The sequence below is a fragment of the Melospiza melodia genome, chromosome Z (genome assembly GCF_035770615.1).
Source record: "Melospiza melodia melodia isolate bMelMel2 chromosome Z, bMelMel2.pri, whole genome shotgun sequence".
Classification (NCBI taxonomy): domain Eukaryota; kingdom Metazoa; phylum Chordata; class Aves; order Passeriformes; family Passerellidae; genus Melospiza; species Melospiza melodia.
Window position 1 is genome coordinate 36,116,692 of NC_086226.1, and position 21,278 is coordinate 36,137,969.

The 21,278-nt window shown below is 39.6% G+C and overlaps 1 long non-coding RNA gene across 3 annotated transcripts; it reads left to right on the forward strand.

Moving 5' to 3' along the window:
• Positions 1-323: 323 nt before the first annotated feature.
• Positions 324-20,339, forward strand: LOC134432154 (uncharacterized). 3 transcript variants are annotated; one of them, XR_010031237.1, is made up of 4 exons: positions 324-11,084; positions 11,205-14,885; positions 15,261-15,476; positions 15,591-20,339. It is a non-coding gene; the product is annotated as an uncharacterized LOC134432154 (long non-coding RNA). The 3 variants fall into 3 exon arrangements; XR_010031236.1 differs by lacking the exon at positions 11,205-14,885; XR_010031235.1 differs by lacking the exon at positions 324-11,084 and having other exon boundaries at positions 11,101-14,885.
• Positions 20,340-21,278: the final 939 nt, after the last annotated feature.

The following is a 21,278-nucleotide window of genomic DNA, read 5'->3' on the forward strand; positions in this document are numbered from 1 at the left end:
ACATGAAAGAGATTTGGTCTAAAGCATTAATGAGAAATGTCTCAAAGCACATACTGTGTTTTAAGAGCATGCACTGAGAGGAATACATTTGTATTCCTTGGTAAATTTTTTTAAGTGTGGGTTTGTATTTTAAGCTTAGTCAAGAAGTAAGACTTTCATCCTATTGAAAATTCAGTATTAAGACCCACAGAGACAACAGGGCTTAAATCAGCTATCTGTAAAATATGAATTAATATAGTGCAATTAAACTTAATAGCATTAATAGCATTTTTCTCTTATATTTAAATTTTATTTTTATACAAAAATGTTCACATTCTCTACAGATAAGAAAAAACATCAGAAGTTGAGGGATGTTATAGGTAAGCTGTCTGTATACATGTTCACATTATGAATGTGTTTTTGCCAAAGTATGTTTATGTCTTATCTATTTCTACAACAAGGATGATAAACCCTCCATAAGCCCAACCATAGGCCTGTTCACCATTTCTAATGGAACTTAATGCACACGGGAAAGATTCAAGAGGTGTGAATTGGCACAGAAAAAAGCCACCTCTGAAGATAATCACACTTACTGGCAAATCAGCATCTTTTTTCCTTTTGTTTTCTCTATGCACTTTGCTCTGCTGGAGACATGCAGCAGTACCCCTTAACCTGAAGACGGACCTTTGGGCCCAAATGGCTTTTTAGAACTTAACCACTTCAGTCATTGGTAAAAGCGTGAATTAAGTTTGACATGGCTGGCTTTCCTTTCTCTCTTATTCCTTAGGAATTACATTGGGTTTGCTTGACTTCTTATACAAATTGCTTACATCACAAGTTAGCCCTTCTCTCATCCCATCAGGGATCCAGTGTGGTGAGTTCTCAGTAGAGCTGTACCCAGAAACCTGTATGCCTTGAAGATAAGAGAAGTTAGATAGAAATAGATAGATTCAGTTTAGTCTGAATAGAAAGATAACATGATATCTGGGTTGGAATGCAGTTAATCAGGTCTTTTCGGAGAAAATTTAAGGTGGGGGGGGTGTGATACTTAGGTAACATAAATTTAGTGTACAAGGGTAAGCTTGATGTGGTAAAAAAATTATATGTTATAAAAGTGATTGTTCCCCCAAAGATGTGTGAAAAGGAAATTCAGGACCCCTTATGAGAGGTATGATGTGTAAAGAAAAAAAGAAAAAAAACAACCAAACCCCACCTTAAGTTTTTACAGAAAACTAATGGTGATCACTGAGAAAATACAGAGAACTGGCTAATGCTTTTCAAGGCTTATCTAGGTTTGCAGGAAAAGAGGTTTTCATTGCAGGGAAAAACCCAGTTAGTTCAATCACATAACTGTCTCTCAAGGACTTTCTCCTGGACAGAAGGAGATATCCTATGAAACCATTATAGATTTCAAGGCAGAAAAGTCAGTTTCAAGTGGAAGATCCTACCTGAGTTCTTTTAAAAGCATGTCTAAAGCCTGAGCATTGTAAATTCTCAAATTGTAACAAGTGCCCTGGCTGGAATGGTAGAAGTTATGTTTGCTAATCATATATTATCTTCTTAATGGGTAAATACCCACTGAGAACTACAAGGGCATTGTCAGGGTGTGCAGTGGTTTGGTTTAAATGGCAGAAGCAAGCCTTCCTCAGTTAAGCAAGGAAGAAACAGAAAAAACATGAACAGCAAGCAGAAACAGAAAAAAATACTGGTCTGCTATTTAACAGAAAAGACCAGTCAGTCACTAACAGCTCAGAAAAGGTAGAGGTTCTCAACAGTTTCTTCGCTTCTGTGCTTACCAGCACTGCTGGGCCCCAGGTGTAGGGAACAAAACCCCAGGCTGATGCAAACACAGATCTGCTGTCAGTGAAGGCAGAGTTGCTGTGTGAGCTGTTGCTGGAGCTTGACCCATATGACTCGAGGGGCCGTGATGATATCCCCACAAGGGGTCAAGGCAGCTGGATCATGTCATTGTGAGGCCACTATCCGTAATCTCTGGGAAGTCGTGTAGATCAAGGAATGTTGCAGGAGACTGGGAGAAGGCTCATGTCATCCCCACCTGCAAGAAGAGCTTAAAGGAGGATCCAGGAAAATATGGAGACATCCATTTTACTTCAGCCCCTGGGAAGGTTAAGGAATGAGTCCTTCTGGGATCTATCACATGTCAGGTGAAGAACATGACTGGGGGGAGCCAGCACGGATTCCCCAAAGGCAAATTGTTCTTAAAAAACCCGATTGCCTTCTATGACACAGTAACTTTAATTGCTGTTGGGTGAGTGATGGACACTGCTTGTCTGGATTTCTCCAAGGCTCTCAGTGTGCTTCCCACAGCCTCCTTCTGCAGAAGCTGTTGTGTTATGGCCTGGACAAGGGGTCCCTATGGTGGGTGGGGACCTGGCTGACCCAGGGCAGTGGTCAATCACTTCTCTCCAAACTGACAGCCTGGCACAAGGGGTGTTCCCAGGGATTGATACAGGGCCCAGCACTGTTTAATTTTCAGAGTGATTGAGAAGATGGGATCAAGTGTAGTGATGCACTGGTGCAGTTTTCCAGTAATAATATACTGCTTGAGGAAGCAGATGCTTGTGAAGGGATCTGCAGAAAGACCTGGATTAGCTGGAACAGTGGGCTGATGAGAACATTGTGAAGCCCAGTGAGGACAAGTTTTGCACCTGGAAAAGCAAAACCTTAGTCCAGAAGTGCAGCACAGACAGGGATCTCCCCAGCTTGGGAGCAGCTCTGTGGGAAGGAGCCTGGCGCTCCTGGTGGCCTCAGCTCCATCTGAGTGCCCGGTGTGTTCCTGCAGCACAGAAAGGGAGCAGATCCTGTGTGGCTCCAACAAGGGCCTCACCAGCAGAGATGAAGTCCTTATCCCACCCCACACAGTGCTTGTCAGGCCACACCTGCAATTCTGTGTCCAGTTTTGACTCTTGGTGGATGTGGATAGGTTGGAGAGGCCCCACAAAGGCGATCACAGGGCTGGGGAGCCTGGCACGTGAGGAATGGCTGAGGGAACTGGGTTTGTTTAGCCTTGAGGGCCTTGAGGGATCCTACATTCCAGTGTTTAAACAGTGACTACAGAGAAGATGGAGGTTTACAAGGAATCACATGGGAAGGAGGAGGGGGAATGGGTAGAAGTTACTCCCGGAGACATTCCAATTGGACAAAACAGGAAAAATTTTGTCAATTATAACAATTGGCAGTTGGAATATCTCCTCAGAGAAGTGTGGATTCTGCAACTTTGGATGCTTTTAAGATCCAGCTGGCCACAGTGCTGAGTCGTCTTGTCTAGATCACGTTTTTGCAAAAAAATGTTGGATCAGGTGATCCTTGGTGTCCCCCTTCCAGTCTGGTATTCTATGATTCTTAAACATCTTGAAATAACTGACAAGGATCCAAGACATGGATTGTTTCTGTAGCAGAAGGGGTGCCATTTCTTCGTGATTTGGAGTTGGTGACATTGTAGATTTGTGTTTTCAGGTTTTTTTGCTTTTGACATTCCAAACCTGAAGCAGAGACTGCAACTGTCTCAAAAGAAAAAGAAGAAAAAGAAGAAAAGAGACAAATCAAGCTGCTTTGACTGCTTTCTGGGCTGGAGAAACCTCAGAGAGTAGAAATTCTGCTTGCCTGATACATGTATTTCATTAATTTGAGCTCTGTTCTCAAACTCAGCACATTGTTTAGGAAGTTGCACAGGTGATTCCTTAGACCGGTGTAGAATGCTTTTCCAAATAAATCCCCCATTATGTATGTTAGAGTAGGATGTGTTTAGCTATCAACAAAATTCCTGCATAATAAAATTATTATTGAAAATTTTATATTACTGTTGCTATACTAGTGTTGCTAGTACAGTTGTTACAACTGTAACAAAAATGATGCAAAAATGATGCTTCTCTAGATTACTTACTCAGGATAACAAAGTTGTTTCAGTTGCTGATATAATTTCCCTGTGCAACTTGAATTAAAATAGAAAGTGGCATCGGAAGTATAAAAATACTGCTGACTTCATTAAAAAGAACTTCTAGTTTGTGCAGAAGCACTATATTAGGAACATAGAATTCAACATAAAAATAAAAGATTAATTCAGGCATCAGCAGCATTGGAAATTTCAGAAGCAAAACTTCAGATGCAAGAGAATAAATCTCTCTATCATTCCCACTGCTGAATCTCTAAGAATTTTATCCCATAGCTTAGCAGCTAACTTGTATGATGTTACCTAATTTTGAGGCATTTTATATTGGCTTTTAGTCTTCTGATATGTGCTAGCTGTCCTCAGAGGAGAGATTTTGGCTAAGGAAGTAATTCCATTTGTTTTATAAAACAAAAAATTATTTATGAAATATTGCTGTATGTCATAAAATTAAAAAACAAAACATTATCTTAGAAAATAAGATACTTAATTTTCTTTCACATACTTAATGAAGAAGAATGACCTTAGTTTTAAAGAAAGTACAAGAGAATATAATTTTCTTTTTGATATTTAATTAGATTTGGCTGTTACACAGTTTATTCAATAATTGGATGATAACATGAGTTCAGGCTAGTGATTTCTGAAGCAGGTCTGAAAGTGTTTGAAAACTTTCTTTAGGTCACTTAAAAACCAATAACTCTGTATAAGCAGCAGCACATCTTGGAATAATACCTACTTTTGGATATATCTTCAATGCATTATAACATTTCTGTGCTCACTTTTAATCAGATTGTCATTAGAGAAACTTAGCCACCCTATATTGCAAATATGGGCTCAGCATGAAGGTTACAAGTCCCTCCCCTCTTCTCTTGTGTCCTGGTTATGCCTTGTGCAATTTCAACTATTTGAACCCTGTGTGCTTTCTTGCAGCTACTTTCACCTTGAAATGTTTTATGTTTGTAAGTGCTTCTTTTATTCCGCTGACAGAAAAGGAAGGAGTGAATCCAAACAACCACTTGATTTTTCCCCAAGCACGAAGTATAACTCCTATATGTGTAATCTGTGTTTATTAAGAGCATTTTATAGCTATAACTTTACATATTAAAATACAGAGCTCAGGGTTAGTTATTTTTAATTCTTTAGTTATTTAAGTTAGTTTTTCAGGAACTATTGAGCTCAATGAGAGCCGTTGTTGAACGAGCTGAAAACTCTATGGTACTATGGTAACCTGCCTAACAGCTAAAAATTTTTGTCCTCCTCTCACTGATCATTTTTTGTTTAAAGCATTTTACAGAATAACAGATATAAAATTTCAGGTTAACAAGGATAAGAATATCTCCCTCTACATATAAAAAAGTGAGACCTAGAGAAGGTGAGTATTTTGGCAACTATTAAGCAGTCTTAGATGTTTGAAAATGTAAACATAGATTCCTATTTCCCTGTGCTGTAGTTACTGCAGATTATATCATCTCCCCTTGGTTTAGAAACCAATATTTATGTGTCATAAATAATTTCATTTTGGGGGGGAAAAAGGAATAATGTTCAGCCAGAGAAACAGAAGATTCTTGAAATGATTACAAAAGATTTGAATATGAATAGGGAGAGATCAGTAAGATGATGATAAAATTTCTGTTCACTGGAAGAACTTTATAGCTATAATTCTTCACCAAAAACCACTAATATGAATACATTTTTTTATATGTACAAAAGTGTAAAATTAAGGGTCAGTATCTCATATCTGTCATACAAAGAGGCATATAAAATACCAGAGCAATTTTCATATGGCAAAAAGCAATATTCAAGGGGGTTTTTGCTGACCCATGTAATTTCAATGACAAAATGCACAAAAGGAATTACTGTGAAAATACTTATTTTGCATGCTTTCTCAACACACACACCAATGTGTTCAAGTCCATCTCTGCTTGAGCAAATGCTCTGATGATTAAAGATAAAATGAAAACAAATTATAATTCTTTTCTAATTCATTGCTTTTGGCACTGAATTCTCTTATAACAAAGGAGGTGATGAGTTTGGGTGAAGACAGTTGTGGCCCTCTGTGCTGAGCATTTCAGTCAGTAATGCCATTAGTTTCACTGATCTTAGGTGCTGGTGCTGTTGTAGTTGCCAGTGAGGGACTAGATTGTCTCTCTAGTCTTGGGGGAAAAAGGAAACAAGTCCCTGACACTGAGAGAAATATTATCTGTTTTAAATATATTTCAAAAGGACTCAATTATTAACCTATACTAGGAAACAATGAGTGCAAAGTATGTTTTGGTTTTAATTATATATGCACAGTCCACCGGGACTTTATTTCCACTAAAGGAAATATTGGGATAGTATCTAGCTAATCTTTTCTGCAGCATAGATTTATGTGCATCAGCTTGCTGTATCTCACAATCTATAGTTTGTGGTTTAGGTTTAAGATATAGAAGAATCATTCTGTTGGTTCCCTTGCAGATTGTTCCTTCTGCAGTAATTACAGAGAGCTCCCTCATTATTGCTGCCAGGAAATTCACCACTGAAGGCACAAGAGGGACAAGAAGGCACAAGAGGGACAAGCTGCACTTCCACAGTTCTGGGTTATTTTACTGTAGCCTGAGCAGGTTAGCCACTGTTATTATAGGCTGCCCAACTTCAGGTCTGTGGTTGTGGCCTGAAGGGAACTCTTGCTTAGGATAAAATGCTTTTTTGCAATTGAGCCTACCCTAAGCTGTGGGAGGTTCAAGCATTTCAGGGGGATTTCAGAGATTTTCAGCTATATAGCTGCAGCAAGTTTTTCATCAAACTGCATGTTCTTAGAGCTCCATGATCAGGGTAAATAAATCTTTATGAGAACAGCTAAAAGGACATTTCAAAACAAAATTTTTCTCATCTGTGTTTCAGTCTTACTCTAATGCATGCATATCAGAATTCTTTATTAATTTAAATAATATTTATAATACTTTGCTTTGTTTTCAGAGCCAACCAAAATAATTCAGCTGAAATTTTCCACACCAAAATCAGCTTGGGGAATATATACAGCATGGAGAGCTTTAGCTTAAACTGTTACAGTTTGGCAAATTTAAAAGAAATTGCAACAGGTTATTATGATAGGAATTTTTGGACAACCTAAATTGCAGAAACTATAGTTTGTATGTAGAAAATAACTTTTAAATATGAGAGTTCATAAAAGTAGATAAGAGTTCTTGGAACCATTTATCAAAACTTGATGTGTGTTAAAATGTTTTAATATTTTTAATTAGAGCTTTGGACTTCAATAGCATGGGGTTTTTTTCCTTCAACATTTATTTCATCAGATGTCTATGTAATTTAGATTGCAGTCTCTTCTTAAGACTTGACTGAAATATTAATGTAGAATTTTTTTTAATTGAGATTCTTACAAACATATTCCTTTACATAAAAGTAACGTATTTTCTTACAGAATTGTCAGATTTAGAGTTCAGTTTTACTCTAGCATGCATAAGATGTGTTTTCAGATGGCTTTTAGATGGAAATTAATTTTTAGCAGGGACCACTGATACAGGTCTGTTAAAGGCCAGTGGAGTTTTGTTAAGTGTCTGGTCAGCTTGCATTAACAGAATAAGTGAACTCTGACATTCACCAAATATTTAAATGTCTCCTACAGTAACTTCTTGTATAACTTTAAAAAGAGAAAATATCCACATATAAGGGATATATTTGTTTCAGCCATCCTATTATTTAATCAATATGTGTTGTACCCACTCTGTGTTCTCATTTAGACCTGAAATCTCATACTGTGGGAAGAGTTGTAAGAGAAAAGCAAGGTGGTTATTTAAACAATGGTGTATTCAAAGATTGGCATCAAAGCCAGAATTGTCAGTTACTGGTGAGAACTACTGACAAGGCTGCTGATGCAAGTGGAACGGGCTAGATATCCATGTGGCTGCTTCTCTGTGCCTAACACTTGGAGATGTGGATAAAAGGATGTCAGGCTGACATGCAAATGTAGATGTCACTGACTAAGAAAGGAGCAAAGGGCAGGAGAGTAACTTGCCAAATGACAGCGTGTGTATGCTTCATTGGAAGATGTGTTGAAACTAAAAGCAAGATGACACTTGTGTGGGTAGTAATTGTAGGTGTAAATAAGGTGACTGTAATCTTCAACTTCAGCATTAATTATTCCTTGATAATGAAATCTGGCATCATGATATTTTAACTTTTGAAAGGGGAAACATGAAAAAATATCACCAAGAGAATAAACTAGAGTAAATGAGATATTGGTAAGAGAACTGTGTGTTTATAAACAGGATGTAACAAACAGATTGAAATTTAAAATATTTATTGCTGTGCGATGATGGGGGAAGGGAATACAACTTGATTGAAACACTTGTTTTGTTTCCAGATAATATAATAAGATCTTTAATCTTATTTATCCTAGTGTAATGTAATACATCAAAAAACCTTCTCCAGTTTTTCCAGGGACACTGAGCTATAACAGCTCTGGGTTGTCCAGTGTGATAAAAGAAAGGTAGAAATAGTTCTGTTCCTGCTGCCAAAAATCTTACTGAGATTTATTGATGGAATTTGTGGTGCCAAGAATGCCATGCCAAGTGCTCAGCTGGAGGAAAGCAAGTAGCCTCACTTGAGTTGTTTTGTAGAATGGTTTTCCAGGTTGATCACAGCAAATAAAAATAAAATAATTCTGAAATATGGGGGCTTTTTTCTTTTTTTGGACTCCCTTAGTAAGTTTGTTCCTCTTTTACATATTTATTTGATAGATGCATATTTTTAATTCCTTCTGCAGTTCTTACTATTTCATAGGATAGATAGTTACACTGTTAAGTAAAGCAAAATAAGTCTTTGTATGCTTTACTTGATGCATGCAATCATTAAATTTCAAGCACACTTTTATTCTAGAGCAAGCTCCATGACTTAGTTGTCTAGTTTTATGTTATAAGGAGACCTATGGTTTAGCAGTGTCTTTTCAAAAATCAGATTTGGGTTAGCCTGTCACTTGGGACTGTGTTTTAGTACCACCAATATAGTTGCTATATAGATAATTTATTTCAGACAGAGATGCTAAAATTATGAATAGTTATACTTCTGTTTTGCCATTGCATTACAAAGTATCACTGAAACTATGATTCTACCATGCTTCAGAAATATGGAAATGCTAATAAGCAATTATGAAAGATTGCTGTTAGCTGTTCACGGTATAAATATTTCTTCATGATACTGACATGTGGGTGCCTGTAAAAGATGAGTGCAGTGCTCTGCTTTTCAGAGTGAATGCACAAAGATGTCCCAGATATATCTGAAGAGCCAGCTCACTCTTTCAGTGTAAGCAATAGTAATACCCTTTCAGTCTGTCACACTATGTGCATGTATTGGTGCTGTGATTTGAGAAATTACCCTTGCAGTTTTTCCTGTTGGTTTGGCTGAATGCTTTGTTCGGAGTGAGGCAGGTGCCAGAGGCATGACCCCACTCCCATTTTAGTCAGTAATAATTTTCTACAGAAACTGAGGCTGGATAATGCCTTTTGTGTGAAAAAATTCAGAAGCTTCTTATCCTAGAGTTAAGAAAACAGCTCATAAAGATGCTGCATATCAGAAGTTATGTATAAATACAGGCTTTAATAATATGCAACAGACATGCAAATCTGGATTTTTTTCAAATCTGCATGAGAACATTTTAATCTGTGAGCTCAGACTTCCTATGCCTCAAACATCTCTATCACAAAAGAAGGTAGTGTGTCCTGAACAGAATGCAATGCAAATACTACTGCACTTCCCAGTGTGTTAAATGGAATGTTTAATAGCAGTTTGGGCAGTCCTGCAGCACTGTGCCATGTTGACAGTCCTGACACAGGCACAAATCCAATAGGGAAAAGGAGGTGGTCATGTAATTGAAGACTGTATCATAAAGAACAGTCACCAATGGTGTAATTATGGTTGAACATAATTATGCGCCTCCTAACCTTATGTACCTTAATTATAGCACCTCCTCACTTTGCATATTTGCCTTCAAACTCAGTCTGGTGTAACTGTGCTGGCCGACAAAATGCACTATGGTTGTATCAGCTGTGACCCTCTTACAGCTAAAGACAGTTACTTGACTAATGCAAGTATCAGTGGGTTTTCTCTATCTATTTAACTTTTTAAAGCTAGTTAGTGAAGAAATCTGGCAGTAGACTGTGAAGAAAGTAAAGCTGTTACTGAGGGCTTTGGCTGCTTTGTTTTTCTGGGGAATGAGAGCTATTTGGGAGGGCTCTGGGTAGCAGCTGGGGAGCCTAGGAATTTTGGAAGCATCTTGGAGCGTCTGGAGCAGACAACATGATTTTGGAAAATCTCCAAACTGTGTGTTGGAGCAAAACTCAGTGCCTAGAAGCCACAGCACCTCCTGACACACAGTCACATGGCATGACAGTTCCCTCCACATAGGTGATCTTCACCACTCTTGCCTCTACCTACCTCTCTTTCTGGGAAAAAGCCTCAGTCTTCTCTGAAATGAGCCATGATAAAATGTGTGTCTTTCACATGCACAGATGTCTCAAGGGTGCTCTATTGTAAGGAAGCTGTCCAGCCAGTTAGGTCTATGTAGTCATGGGGAAAGCAGAGAAGGGTTCCACCCACAGCAATGTTTTGCCCTTAGTGGAAGAACTTGGCCTAACTTCACACTCATTTGAAAGCATTTAACAGCAGTAGGCAGGGAGATAGACTATGACAAATGCATCTGGATGGTAGAATCTTTTGTCTCAGTGGCATTTTGTTGAAGAATAACAGCAACTTTGGATCTCAGTGTCTTTACAGAAAACTCCTGCCCTGAATAAGTAGAAGAAAATTACTTGACATGTTAAAAGGTCCTGAAAATCCAGATGCCTGAGAAACAGCTGTACAACGCACAGCTTAAAGGAACACACTCCCCTCCCCACCCTGTACTCCCCTATATTAACAAAGTGAAAGTTCACTGTGCTACCTTACATCACTGATGGGGGAAAGGAGGGACAAAGACACTTTATTTGCTCTGCTGTGTAGTGACCAGACTGTGTGATAATGCCTGAGTAACAAGACACTCAAAGGGAACAGACTGGGGGGTATGAACGCACTAACAAGTAGGACTTGCACAAAAGACATCCCCAGGGACACAGCTTCATTTCACAGGTTCTGCTTGGAGCTTGGCTCTGCTGCCTAGCCCTACCCAAAGGCAGCCTGGAAGAACAGTATGGGATGAACAGAGGTAATTAGTACTTTTTTCTTTTTTTTTTTTTTTTTAAATAACAAATATGTGTTTTGAGATTTTCAATATCCACTAGTAAGTCAGTAAATCTACAAAATTGTTCTTACTATCTTTCCCTAGCTTTCTTCAGGGTGTTCATCAGCTCCTTCTGAAAGTGTGTCTTTTTCTGCTAAATAACCACAGCCAAAACTTTTCAGGCTGTACCCAGCCAAATGTTAATGTTTTTAGAAGCAGTGATAATTATGCAAGGAGTCACTTCACTGGTCACTGAAGGTGAGTTCTGTATTCAACCTGAATACAAGCAGGCTATTGTGGAAGAAGTGAAGAAGCCTAAAATTGTACCAAATTCCAAAATTCCCTTCTGACCCTCCATAGTTAAAAATGTTTCTGGAAACACTGAGAGACCTTTGAAGGCTTTTGCCATTTTGTAGAAATCATTGCAGATCACAGTGTACTAACTGATGCACTCACTGTCTGGATAAAAGATTCATACATAGGGACTGGGTAGCACTGCTCTGACAAGCTTTATTTTGTCTAGGTATTTCATTCAGGCAGTTGCAGTGTAATAAGAAACACTGTACTTAGATTTCTCCACAAGTTTTCTTCCTATGATCTCAAATTTTGTTTCTATAATGATTTCTGTCCCTCCCCCTCTTCTGTAAATTTCATTGACCCATCTCTGGGAGTTTCTCTTCACTTTAGTACCCTTTCTTTTGACACTGAATTAATTAAGGATGAAACTGGAACAGTGACTCATAGCGAAGAAGCAGAGTTCCTTATTAGTAATAAGCAAAGAAGGCCACAGGAACCCACTGCTTCCAGGCTCCAAGAATGCCTTCCTTTTGTGTGTCGTTCCCACATTGATCATGTTAACTGATGCCTCTTTAGACACTAATTGTTATATTGATGAGCCTGAATTGGATGATTTCAGTATTTGGGAGCTTTTGGGGATGCAATCTCCAAAAAGGTGAAAGTGCTAATTATATTGGTAATTACTTTAAAGCTCTAATCCTACTTTTGCCAGTGTCCATTCCCATGGTAACAGTAGCAGGTACAGCAGCATTCAGCTGAGCAGCACTCAGAGCTCTTGGCTATGTCACCAGTGGCTGAGGCTGGAAAGACTATACAAACTGTGCATACAGATGTTCTAAGATTCCATATATTTCCTTGCCATAGACCTACCTTAAAATACCAAAAAAAGCTATGCCAAAATTTAGTTTCTCTCTTTATGAGCTATATTGGCTTTTTAAAATCTTTGCTTTTACCCTTAGGTGAGCTGGCAGGTCTTCCAGAGGCTGGTCTGCAGCCAGAGTCCTCAGGGGAAATTCTGTCTGACTCAGCAATTGTCTTTTTTCATGCAGCCTCCTGGGCTGAGAACAACAGCTTTGCCACTTCCTGACTCTTGGGTCTTGTCTACTAGGCAAATTTTGAGAACGAAATTCCCACCAGTGCTTTGAGCGTGTCTGAAATTGTAAATGGACTGTATTTAGAATGGTTTATATCACTGACTTAACATTCAATATTAAACTTACTTAGGCTGCCATGACCTACAGGAACTTCCTAGATACTTAAGCTTTTACTGTGTAATTGTGATGTTTCTCTGAATGTTGTAAATGCAAATTATTAAAATTTTCTTTATGAAGTAGCACAGATTCCAGGCTGTGGTAGTTGGCAATTCACTGTGCTCAGCAAAGCCAAGCATGACATTTCTGTGCCCTGGAGTGAAAGTTCTGAACTGATCTGAGTGGAGTGGTGAGCAAGAGAAAATCATAAGGTGTTTAAATTTTTGCCTCAATGAGCTTCAGAATTCAAAATCAGCTCCAACAAAAGACCTTCAACAGTGCACTTTAACAACTCACTTCAAGAGAGAGTGTTTGGTTTTACAGACAGGTTCCTCCACAAGGTGTTTTAAATTACATCATAATTCAATAAGAAACTTAAAGATTCTGAAGTACAAATTCCTTTTCAGTGATCCTGGAAGTATTAACAGCCAGATCTTTTTTCTTGGTATTAGTATTGGTAAATTTTAAAAGAAAATGTCACCTAATACATTTCTTTTTATTTTAGCTAAATAAAGTTTATTTAATTCTGCAATTCATACTAAATTTCACTTTTGAGCAAATCTGCTGTTTACAGAGAGATTATACCTATTCTGTTTACTTAAATAAGAACAATAGGGACATAAGAGATACTAATATATGGTGCCTTAATATCTAAGGAGGAACTGGCTGATCATACATTTTGAAGATCAGGGCACTTAATTTATTTTTGTCCAAATATAGTACCTTAAATATTTGCATTTGTTTTAGTTACTTCCTTTTATCCTTGACATAGCTTTTATGACACAGGATCAGTTTTCTAATTTTACATACCTGAAGTAAATGAGAGTTAATATTTGGGCATGTTTTATCTTCCCTGATTTCAAGCAAGGAAAGACTAATTTAAGTTCATAGACATATATACTTGTAAGTTATACTGTTCTGTACTTGGCAAGGGCCTTAATGTGCTAGCAAAAGAAAAAATTCAAAGTAATGGGTCTCCCTGAAGAAGGGAAAGGGAAGAGAAAAAGAAAAGGAAAGGAAAAGCTGCTTTTTAGAAAAAAAGGTTTTTCAAGGCTAGCAAACTTGAGAGTGGGGGGAGGAAAAAGAATTGTTGACAATGACATTCATAGTGCTGCTGTTATTTTACTGAAAAGTGTCATGGTTAGTAAATCACAATGAGTCCCTGTATTGGGGTGGTAGACATGGTGAGGCTGCGTTCACAGTTGGACTGTATGAACCTTAGTGTTTCTATGTTTTCCTTCAATCCTTCTACTTACACAAACAAACCATGTTATTGAGTATCAGAGTCTGATAGAGTGTTTACACAAAGGCAACAGTGTGAGACATCTTGTGCCATCCTCTTGTCCTCATTTGGCTTATGATTATTTTAGATGTCCTCATACCTGGGGTTAAAGGCCCATCAAGTTTCTCTTGTGTTTTCTGTGTGGTTGCACATTAGCTACAAATTGCCTTGTCATTTGCAATGTGTCTGTCTGACAAATATTCCAGCTCCATAGGAGTTGGAATAAAGCAGAAGAGGTATCTCATTCACTTCTCTCTATCATCGTGCTTTAAAGGCAATTTCTAGGAAGAGAAACCTGGGAAAACAGATTCTTTATAATCTCCTCTGCCTCTGAACAGACAGCTGTGGAGCCTGATGTCCCATGTCCCAAAAAACTCAAGAGTCCTCTGCAGCTGTAAAACAAGCAGGCTAAATGAGATCATATGACGTTGTTTTGCATCCTAGCAGAGAGATGGCTATCATCCTGATTTTCCTTGAAGAGAAATTTAGTAGGTGAACTGGGGATAGCATACCCATAAATGTGTACAAATGAAATAGCCGAATAAAGCATGTTTACTCTAATTGGTTTACACAGAAGTAACCAATCTGATACTGCAAAACTGAAAGAAAAGCTGTTCTGAATGTCCCATAGCATACTCTGCTCATTTTCAATTGTGTTCTGCAGAGCAGGGTACCAACTGGCATCAGAGGATGGAGAATCTAACACAGCAAGTCCACAGATGGCTGGTCAGAGAAAAGGACAGTTCATCTGGTTTTTTGGATACTTAAAATTTACATGCAGAATATCTAATAACGACTACTTCATTCTGAGTGCTATTTGTCTTTGACAGTAAAACTCGTATGAAGCATAACTAGAAGAGACAGAAGGGGAAAAGGAGGGAGAACATAGAGGATTGTGTGAACAGCAAATACGGATGTGCTTTACTGGAGAGAAAAACCTGGAGAGGGTGGGAGAAGGTAAACCTGTGCCATTTGCAAATGGCTCAGACTGGTACTTTGGAGAATCATTTCTATGTGTTGGCACTCATGTTTAAGTCCACATTGCAGAAACAAAATTATAAATTCTCTCTATTAGAGAGAATCACGCTCCAGTCATGCTGCAGGCTGTTTCCCATTGAATCGTGCTTTCCATGTTTGGATTTGTCTTCATTTGTACCTTCAGTAATGAGGCCTTGGGCTGTGCTGTGCTGACAACAAAGCCATTCACCCGGGCTGCTCCTGACCTTGAGTTTGTCCCCATATACTTTTATTTATTCTCTTCACCTGTCCTTGGCTATGTGGCTTTTTGCACTTTTTGGAGGAAGCTGTGTAACCACCTGTTCTTATTGGCAGACTAAATTGGCAAAATGTTTCTCAAAGGCCTGAGGCTGACTTACAGGGAAGAAAACAACCGAACATAAAGCATATTGTGCCCTTCACCACCCCTGAGCAATGAAGCACAGCATCGGAAGCTTTTGTGAGGCAGGTGGCATGCCAAAGTCCACGCAGCAGCTGTGCCGACCCTGGGCGTTTTGAATGCCTAAAGAAAACATGCATGCTGTTCTTCAGGTAAGCTGTTATCATAGTGCTCAGATGTCACGAGTCTGCAAGAGTAGAATTTATCTGGTTTATCAAGCTGAACTACCTTTTAAATTGATTTATCTCTTCTTGATCCCCTGCCAGGTCTAAGCAGTTTGTGGTTTGCCTGGGGCCTTCAGCAGCAAGGAGAGGAGAGGAGCAGCATGGCAGCTCTGCTGCTGGCCAGCAGTGTGGAGGACTCGCTGCTCAGATGTCTGAAGCAGAAGGTTCAGCTGTTTTGGTCCCTGTGCTGCCAGTCATGCTCCGCTGGTCACTGCCACCAGAGCCCTGCAGACCGAGCACCGCTGCAGCCCTGTGCTGGGTGACCCAGCGGCGTCTGCCAGCCACATTTCCTGCGGCAGCTTAGCAGATATTGACACACCAACAACAGTTCAGTGACCGTGACGGGTTCCTCCCACACTGCAGCACCTATGATTTGTATTAAAATGGCATACCAAGTGCTGCAAATTCTAAATAAGGGAGGTTCCCTCTCCTAGGCGGTGTACCATCCAAGGCTAGAGGGATTGCTGCACTCCTGCTACCCGTGGTCCATGGCAGACCGGGATAGAATTCAGAGCTTCTAAATCCTAGATTAGCGAATTAACAAGATTATCCTTTCACTCTGAAAACAAGATTGAGAGAGAGATTTTGGTAACACCCAAAACTATTTACAATAAATTTCCTGGAACTGTACAACATTTTGATTTTATGCTTAAGGAAAAAACCAACCTACCCACAACTCTGTTAGTAGAGTGTAAAAGTCCCACCTTGATCACACATATACAGTTACAAAGCTGTTTGAAAGTTATGTGTCTTTGATTTTTAATAGGTTCTGTGACCTATTATGAATGCCTTCATAATGAAAATAACTTGTTCCATGAAAGAGCAGATGTCCTAGTACTTAAATACTTGCTGCTGCCATGCCAAAGTCTTCTGCTTAATGGCATTAGAAGCAGCAGTTTGTCGTGATCAATAGTTCTGCTAACACTCTAGATGCCACAGAGAGCCAGAAGAGGTGGATCTCCCATGAGAAAGAGTTTTTATGGGCCAGGTTTTGTACAAAGTGCTGGGTGTATACAGTTCTGCAGAGCAACTTCCGGTATTGGGTACTTAGGCTTCCCTCCACCTTTCTACTACAAATTCTTTTATGACATTTATGATATGTTTATTTGAAGAATTGTGTTACGCCCAAGCAATATAGCTGTAGCCTGACCAAAGCAATGAATTGTCTAAGGGAAAGAAAAAGTCACAGGCAAATCTTAAATTTAAAGTGTACCTTTGGCACAGAAATCTCTAAATCCAAAGGTGCCTTCAGCTGATCTCTCACACTTTCCCTAGCTTCTCTTGCAGCAGAAGTGGACAGAGGTCTCTCCATTCTCTCTTCCATTCTCTTCACATATTTTCCAATAGACCAATTCCCCTCTTTACAATATTGCTACCTGCAGCCTCTCTGTGTTTTGAGGTCTGCTGAGGATGAAGAAACAGAGTGCCCCTCTGTGACCATTTTCTTGCAGGTGTAAGAACATTGAAGCAGATAAATCCTGTGCATGTCTGTGAGTGGTATGAGGATGCCCACAGGCCAGGCTGAATGGGGCCTTGAGCAACCTGATCCAGTGGGTGGCATCTCTACCCACAGCAGGGGAGTTGGAGGTAGATAATCTTTAAGATCCTTCCCTACACAAGCCATTTGATCATACTATATTAGGGCCTGGCCTCCATGGGCCTCCTTCCCACACACTTTGGTCAAACCATGGCAGCACTTCAGTGCAATGACAGAGGTGTCAGGACATCCAGACTGCTCCTCTCCTCATGGCAGAACGTGGTGGATAGTCACTGTTAGCATCACACAGCATCGTGCCCTCCTGGTTGCCTGCTGTGCGTGTGGGGGATGTATATACCCATCAAGAGACTACTTATGTACCCTGTATGGAGACAAAAGCTATGTCCAGCCATGTCACATGGGTGGATGTGCACTCAACATTCGATGGGAGTTGCGAAGTTTCACCATGTCAGCTTTATACTTAGTACATACCACGGAAGGAGCTTTATCCATGTCTCCCTTCACTGTTCCCCTTAAAAGGCTCCCTTGTCCTGAGCTGGTGTCAGAGTGCTTTATTTCAACTCCAAACACCAATTTTTGAGTACAATGAGGGCTGTGCCCAGGAGCTGGTGGGACTGCCTAGCATGGCCTTGAGGAAAGAGAGGAGAAAAGATGTGTTTGCTTGTATGTTAGGAATATGAGCGGTGGACAAACTGCCATTAACATGCTTGCAGAACTGGATCTGTTCTCCCATCTGTATTTATCATGAGAAAGACTATCTGTACTATCCAGTATAACAACAACAACAACAACAACAAAACCAGCAAAAATAACAATAATACTTCTTAGCCCAACTCCATGAGACTTTATTGCTTTGTCATTTAGTTTATTAGTATTATCTGCATTTCCAGCAAAACTAAGGCAGGCCATGATAATGGGGGAAAGAAGAGCTGTACCAATGGCAAAAGGCCAACTCCCGTATTACCATATTCCCAAGGCAAGGAATTTCCACTTTTCCACTGAAATCCATTTTTAGTTGTTTAAATATGCATTTTTATTGCATTATTCCATTATTTTTTTCTGAGGTTTATGATTTGTACAAAATCCACCATAAATCAGAAATATGCAGTATCTAGACTGTGTTAGGAATGTCCATGCTCCAGGAACGGATTTTATAGATTTAGAAATCAGCAGTTTAGAAATTGCATGGTCTGGCTGCAGAAGAGCAGGTGCGGGACATCAGCCTTCCCCTCGAGCTGTTTCACGTCTCTGCCACTGCCTGTTGGCCAACAAGGAGAGTAAATGTCACTTGGGTGCTGTGCTGCAGCCCACGCCTTCGTCAGGGCCAAGGTGCAAGCCTTACAGCCTGGCTCAGGAGCAGGCAGCATATTCCTGTTGCTTTCCCTACCCTGCAAGGCGGGAGGCCTGACTGCGGCGGCACTGGTCAGCCCTGCTGGGACCCTGCTCCCACTGCTGCACCACGGGAGCCCTGTTTGCACAGGGTACGCACAGCTGGCTTCCTCCAGATCCGGGGTCAAGAGGCTCCTCTTGCCATCACAGTGCTCTGGGTCTGAGGTGTGTCTGCACTTGAGGATTGGAAAAGCTTCTCTTTTTTTCCCTACAGGGTGTTTTTGTTTTGAAAACTAAATCTGCAGAGAAAAGAGAACACAGATTCTGCTACCGGAGCCAAGTCTTCATGCCAAATTTTATGATATAGCATATACACCTTCAAAGTCTCACTTTATTTTGCTCATTAAAGAATTATTTGCACGGGGAGGCTTTGATTCTGCATGAGTGGATAAACTGTTGTTATGAAATTTCTTTCTTTCTTTAACAAACTACTGTTCTATATGGAGTTGACACTGAATCTTTAATTACCCTACATACTCTTGTGACAATTCTGTATTGTGTTTTGGCCTAAACATGCCTTAATGTCACTTTTTTCTTTTACTATCATTTCACTTGTTAAATTCTTTTGCCTGGAAAATGCCACATGAACACTGGGGAGAAACACCTCAGTTATTTAAAAAAATAAAAGTAATTTGAAGTGGAAGATTTTTAGAGCTGAACACTTATGCCAGGACCAAATTTCATCAAGAATTCAATAAGATACTATTTTTAACTATCAAATTGAAATTAGTTAATATACATTTTTGAAACTACTAGCACATGGATATACCAGCAGTTTTTCCAATAGAGATTGTTTAGCAATTGAAGTTAACAAGCAACAGGGTAGGATTATTACAAATAAGGAGAACCCTAAAAACATATATTTACCATCTTAATTTTGCAAGACTTGCATCCTCCTGTGTATTTTAGAACAAAACTTCAGTGGAGCTCAGGGTTCCATGAACTCAACAAAGAATCTTACAGCCGCTTCATACCATTTTAATTGAATATTTGAACTGCTCTGTTTATTTGATTTGCTGTTTGCTTATTGAATGCTAATTTTTTGTGCATTCCTTCCATAAGGTCTTTTTCTCCTCTGAAGTTACAAAATACTTTAGTGACATGTGTAATATGGTTACAGTAGGTGATCCTGAGTGTTCATCATTGTCCTTTTCTGGATCTCTGTGGCCTCTGCAATTTCTTTCTGCATGGCTCAGTGTAGTATCATTGGTGGAGGCAGTGGTGGAAACAATTTAATCCCATTTAGCAGTTGATCAAGGAGAAGAATGGTTTAGAAAGAAAAACAATTATCAGTGTTGAAAGACGGAGCAATGAAAGTAATGGTGATCTGTCTACCTTAGCGTCGCAGTCCTTCTTGAACTGAAGCTGGGAGAAGTAATAAACCATTGATACATATTTTTCCAGCAAATAAATATTAGAAATTATTTCTAATGAAATAATGATCTTTCACTTTTTTAATGAAGCTGAAGGACCAGAACCTCTATTGTATCTCTTTTAAATCGGCAATAATGCCACTGCATAAGAGTGCTATTTCTTAAGGCATTTTCTAAAAGTGGTGCATGAATGAATACTGTACAGGCATCAGATTTGGAACAGAATTGAGGCTGTTTATTGTAATCATAAAACCTGCTTTCCTGTGTTCTAAAGTTGTTTTTTTTTAATCAGCCAAGATATCAGATTACTTATAATTACAAAAAAAACCCCAACCAAACAAAAACCCTAAGTCCCAACTAAACAAAAAACTCCTTACTTGTTCTGCTTGCTTTCTTCAGCTGACCAAAAAATGAATTTTTGTTCCTATATTACCCAAGCTGGATTAGCATAGATGGTGTAGAACTGTATTTTAGCCAATGTGAAAGAATTATCTTTTAATTTCTTAAGTAAAATATTGCTTAAATGGTAGATACATTCAGAAAAAATGTTTTACTGGACAAAATAGTACTGGATCTTGGGTAAAAAAATTAAAAACCAATTGAAGGGAATTAAGTAATGTCATGGTTTGACACTGGCCAAACACCAGGCATCCATGAGAGTTATTAGTTTACTTTCTCTGGCTACAGTTGGGCAGAGGATAGGGAAATAAAAATAAAAAAATGGCTCATGAGTTGAGATAAGGATTGGGAGAAAAACACTCTGAGGGCAAAACAGGTTCAAATTTAAAGGTATAAAGTATATTTATTATTAACAGAGAAAGAGGAGGATAATGAGAAGTAAAACAAGCCTTTAAAACACCCTTTTCCCCCAGCCTCTCCCTTCTTCCCAACGACAGTGGAGGGAGGCAGGACATGGGGATTTGGTTAGTTCATCACTGGAGATCACCTTCTGTTCACTCAGGATGAGGAGTCTTTCCTCTGCCATGCTGTGGGATCCCTCCCATGGGCAAACAGTCTTCCCAAAAGCTGGCGTGGTGTGGGTCACTCTGGTGACCCACACTGGTGTGGTGCAGTTCTCTAAGGATAGGCTGCTCTGCTTTGGAAGCAAGGGCTCTCTGTCTCTACCTCTGGAAGCAGGGGCCCTCTCCCTCCATTCAGGTCTCCAACTGGATCACAGCGCCCCTCCGGCATTCACCTGCTTCAGCATGAGCACTCTTCCTACTTTTCCCTCATGCACTTCATGCATTACAGGAGAACAGCCTGTTTCACCATGGTCCTCACTTGCAGAGGAATCTTGGCTCCAGCGCCTGGAGCACCTCCTCCCCCTCCTTCTCCACTGACCTTGGTGCTGCCATGTTCTTTTCCCTCACATGTTCTCACCTCCTCTTCTCTGTCTAGAAGAAAAACTGCTGCTCATAGGTACCATTGCCAACAAGTTCCACAAATTCAGATTCCCACAGGATCCCCCAG